Source organism: Tinamus guttatus, unplaced genomic scaffold, assembly GCF_059628265.1.
Source record: "Tinamus guttatus ecotype Peru unplaced genomic scaffold, ASM5962826v1 Tinamus_guttatus_pri_ptg000093l, whole genome shotgun sequence".
NCBI lineage: Eukaryota > Metazoa > Chordata > Aves > Tinamiformes > Tinamidae > Tinamus > Tinamus guttatus.
Window position 1 is genome coordinate 1,056,220 of NW_028288627.1, and position 5,488 is coordinate 1,061,707.

The window sequence follows — 5,488 nt, forward strand, 5'->3', positions numbered from 1 at the left end:
ATAGCTCTGGTGAGTCACAAGTTCCTGTGCACTCCTTTTTCCAGAGAGTCAAGAACAGCAGAGAAATCGAAGTGACATTTCCAAAGCTGAGAAACAAACTTGCAGCAGAGCAAGCATCTGCATTCACATCTGATGCACCATGACTGCCCCCTGGCAGTCTCTCACCTTTCCTCTTTTGCCACCACACTGGCAAATCTGGCATCACATACTAGGTGCTCTGCACCTACTTAAAGGCACCCATTGGCACAAAAAGGGGAAGGTTGCCACCCAAATGGGGACCAGATTGCTAGGTGCTGAAAAGCTGTGGCCTACTCACCCTTTATTTTCCAACCTATGATCTGATGCAGTGTGTAAAATGTTGCTCTACTTCACAACAGCAAGTTTGGAGTAAGCAGCACAAACATCTAAGCATGCATTGAAAGAACAAGACCTGCTTTGTATTCCAAGGATGAAATTCATTAAGTCTAGCACAACTGAAAATACTTGAGCAAAATCAAATTAAAGGTTCCTTCACTATCTAGATCCAACTAAGCTCAACTCAAGTAAACTTTAAGTACTAGAAATATTGTTAAACAAAACACTATCTTCTAGCTGTTACATATGTTTTCCATTTTAGAAATGCTAAACTGGCACTATTCTCCCTGATCCTTCATTCTTTCGCCCCAGATAAATCTAGTATCAGGTTACTTAACACAACTGACTTACAATTTAAGGGGATTTGGCAAAAATTAAATACTTTTATCAGATTTTTGATGAGCAAAGACAACTAGAGAACAACTGACATAAGTTATACCTTGCTTCTCATTACATACTGAGAAACTCTGACAGTTTGCCAGTGGCAAGAGTGGAAAAGCTGGGTTTCGTCATTAGTTCTGTTCTTGGATTAGGCATGTCAGGGAGTCAAAGAGTAATCAAAGAAATAAAACCCTGGCCTAAAACAAAGTACAAAGTAAAGGAGAAATTTATCACCTTTTTCTCAGACTCTCCTCAGCTGGGAGTATTGGAAGCATTGCTTCTTCCATTTTGCAATAGCTTGCAGGAACCTTTTGGTCCCTGAAGAATCAGGTGTCAAGCCCAGGTCTTGAAAGAAGCTAGAAATTCAAAGACAATTAAAACCGAACACAAGGCTTCACATGGCTCTGCTACAAAGTCTAACTAAACCACTAATTCTTTGTAGATTCTACCAGCAGCAGTGACAGACTATAGACTTGAGAATCCACAGGCATTCAAATGCAGGCAAGTGTATAGCCAGCCTACTTTCTCCACAGAAGCCCTGGAAGATGCCTAGGCATACATGTGTTGTTTCTTCATCCTACCCCTTAAATGTTCAGTGGTGCCTGTCTTAATGTCAGACCCACTCTCAAAGGCAACAGCCTGGCAGAAAAGGAAAGGAACACAACTGAGGACCCAAATGAATGAGGAATACAACCAATGATGAGTTGTGGAAGATCCTACAGGCAAAGTTTCAACAGCCTGGATTTGTTTTCTCTGAAGTTTCTCCTGCACTGACTGAGGTTGGAGCACCCGGGAAGAGTGAGTGGCTTTTATAGGCTTTCAATCATCATTTTTTAATCTTTTCAATGCTTTCCTGACTAGCTCTGATTTATGGCAGAAGCCCCAGTTGCCACAGAGCTCTCCCTCCCCACAAGCTTCCCTTGCTCCTGTGAGCTTAACTAAAACAGACAAAAAATGATTTGGTAGTAAAGCACACCAATAAAACACAGATGCCTAATGAAGGCAGCTTGGTAGTCTGGCTTATTGGCTATATGGCTCTAAGTCTGGCTTATTTTTTATGTTGCATATCATCTCCATTCTAGCCCATGGAACTATCAGCAATTTTACAGCCTCTGACTTTATGAATGCAGTGGCTCAGGAGATGGGCAGGGACAACAAAATTAACAACTGTCCCTGGGGAACCTAACAAAGGAGCCAAGAATTTGTCTAGACCATCATCAGCATGAAAAGAGCAGAGGCTAAGTATCCTTTTCATGACCTACCTGCCTACTTATTCATAGGCATTCAAGTAGCTCTTGGCCTTAAGTACGAGGGAAAAGCAAGCTTCTGCTTCACCAGCCACAAAGGACACTGTGTGACTATTTTCAAGAGTAACTGTAGCAGAAAAGCTTAAACTGACAGGTTTGCCTGAGGAAATTGGGTGGTGGGACAGTGAGACCTGGGAGCCAAACCCAGGACACAAGGTGCTGTAAAACACCTAGGACCAAGAAGCAGAAAGCCCAGTGCTATGTTGATCAGTCATGGGTGGTTTGAAGGAAGGGGCTGCTGTCTCAACAAGTGGACTTGCAGACTACCATGCCACATGTGTTTTGTTTCATATAGCCATATTGCTCCATCTGAGCCAATGTCTTAGTCCATGCTGCATGCAGCATCACTGACAAGAAAGGCATTTCTTTAAGTGGTCTTGAGAGTTGCCAGCCTTGATTTTTGTCTGTGCCAAGGGGAGAACAGGCTGAGCAGACCTTGTCATCTCACCTGGGCTGAACATGACAACAGTACCATTGTCTCCGATCACAGCTCAGCCCTAGCCCATCTCCTTGGATTAGCCTGTATCTCCCACATCCATAACCTGGAGGCTCCTGAGCCTAGCTAGAAGCAGAGAGCCCCATATAACCTAGCTAGCTTGATGCCCCTATTAAATAATAATAAGCAACCCTTAGGTAGACTCAGAGCTTTTTTCTTTTTTTTTTTTTAAACCAAGATCTGACCAATCATCCTCTGTAAGAAACCCACCAAGGGAACTCAGACAATCATATGAATATCCATCCATTTTAGGAAGTGCACTGAGCATCCCCTCCCCCTTAGCAACCATCTCTCACCTGCCATGTCTTTCTCTTTCACATAAAGCCTGCACTGCCCATTCAACAGCCTCTAATTGTACTGGCCCTTGGCAGACACATCAGAGCTTTTTAAAAAAAATTGGTCTGCCTCCAGTAATTAATTTGACCCTCTCCAAGCACAATGATGATGGAGCACATGCCCAATAAAGTTTACAGTATTGTGATTATTTCTTTTCAAAGATTATCAACAGAGTATGTGAAACAAAGAACCACACTCAAATCAACTCTGCAGGAGTAGGATCAAGGAGTCCCACTGGATCCAGGACTCCTGGCTCCCAAGGTAGTCTTCCCCACCTCCCTCCCTCGGGGGCACAGAATGTGATAGCGAAAACACAAAGGGGCAGCTGCTACTGAAACTGCAGCAGATAAACATAGAGATAGGAGCTGCAGCTTGGAACCTGGTCCGAAAACCAGGAGCCACAGAGCTGCTTGATCACCCCAGGCAGAAGCCAACACTTTAAGAGGGCCTGAAGGTTGTGCTTGAACTACACAGGCTGAAATAGCCCAGCAGTGAGCCAAACCCAAACAACTGCTTCCAGGCAAATTAGTTGGGAAGATGGAGCACTCATTTGGAACAGTTGCCTGGAGAAAGTCTGAGATGTTCCTGCCAGCAAGAGGAAAAACTGGTTTCTCCTGATTGAGTTGGGAACATGCTGGGTGCTGCTTGATGGCCATTGTGCCCAGAGCTAGCCCCATGTACCTTGCCAGTTGCCTGAAAACAGAGTGGTGGAGGCTGCTGCAGCTCCCGTAGGCACCAAGAGACAACTGATCTCCTTTGCTGAAGCTTTGCCCATAAATTATAGATTTTAAACAGTGTCAGTTTAAAATATTCAGCTTGCCACTTAAAAAAGAATACTCAAGTACACTATGAATGGGGAGAGGGGAGGGCTGCATTCCCTTTGGAGGAAGAAAAACAGCAAACAGGAGAGAAAGGTATTTCCTCAGCTAATGAGGCAGCTACCCTCCTGGTGAAGGTACAATCCAACACCTGAGCATCCTGTACTGCAGTTTTTTTTGCCTTTCCCTCTAGCACACAGCTTAGGCCCAGCAAAGATCTGCATGAGCAACAGCAGCTTTTTTCCTTGCCCTACATCCCTGTGCACAGATCATCTCACAGCCTTCCCTTCATGCCTGCAGGACAGCACTGCTGTTCACGTTCGGGCAAACATGCTACCATGCTCTAAGGGCAAGAAAAGAGCAAGAAAGCCATGTTTCTCCACACATGCCTTACCTAAAAGCACAACTATTCATTAACAAATCAGCTTTTCAACTAACATTGTCAAGTGGCAAGTTAGTAGAATCTAAGATACAGAAACAATTACCTGAGCTATTTCACATCCATGATAAACAGCACTCTTGTCCTCTTCTCATGGATACATCCCAAACTAGCCAGTCAGATTACACTGCAACCTCGTCATGAATAAGAGACAGAGAATTGCTGCAATACAGGATATTTCTTCTCTGGGTTGCAGCATGTCGCCAGTCCCCAAGGTAACACAGGCTCTAAGCTTGAGCTGGATTTCATACAAAAGACACAGACTTAGAGGTGACAGGCTAAAGGCAAACCCAAGTTTTCCCTGCCACAGAAAGCCTGCTCAGTGCCTAGCTGTGCTTTGCACCTGCTAGCAGCAATGCATTTGTAGGAAAGCACAGATATCCTAAGAACTCCTGCACACTAAAAAGCTGTTGCTACATGGCTGCTCAGCTCCTTGCTGAAAGGCACTGGACAAGTTACCAGAAATATAACAAGCTTTTACCATATTATACTTAGCTTGCTGCTTATTCAAGTCTCCACTGAGAAAATACTCATGGCTAGAAGGAAATAAGGTTGTAGCTGCAATCAGGGTACCTGGAAGCACCACCACCTGTACTGCATTGCAGCAGCACAGAAGCTGACCTACAGCTTCACCCTTGCAGTAACCAACACCACAAAGCTTCAGAAAAAGCCTGCCCAGCTGGTATCTGTGGGAGAAGAACAAATGGACAGGGTCCGCACATTATAGAACAACAGTTTCACTATAGCAGAACACACACCTGCCCTGCGCAGGGCTGCAGCTCCAACTCTCACACAGTCCTGTGAAGTTATGACAGTTACTCCTAACCAGTGACCAGCTCTTACACATCTCAGGTTGGAGGTCTGAGAGCTCTGTGAGCACTGCCTTCCTTCTAGGATCTCAGACATGTATTTACGGTCAGGCTCCTAAGACTTGTTTAAACAAAGGTGTATCTTTCCAAAGGGCTCACTCAGCATGCAGATAACATGCAGCATGTCCTGGGACTGATGCTACTAAAGAAACATCAACTGCAGGCCTGGGAAAGCAGACCAGGCCTTGCCTAACATGCTCTCAGCTCTAGCAAATAGCCCCTGGGTGTTTCCCTAGGCTGCTTCAAAGCATGTGCACCTGAAGCAGTGTGGCCTGCAGTTTGAGCAAGCTTCAGGCTGGTTTCTTCCCATTCCCTCACTGACTGGAGAGAGCTCTCCTACATGATTTCACTTAGCCAAATTCTTAGCATCAGGCTCCAACTTCAGCTGGGCCCAGCATCTAGGAAGAAGAGGACTACTTGAGATTACCACTACACTTGATGCCTGGTGTAGCACCTGTGCTTATCAGCCAAGATGGGGCCCTTTTAGA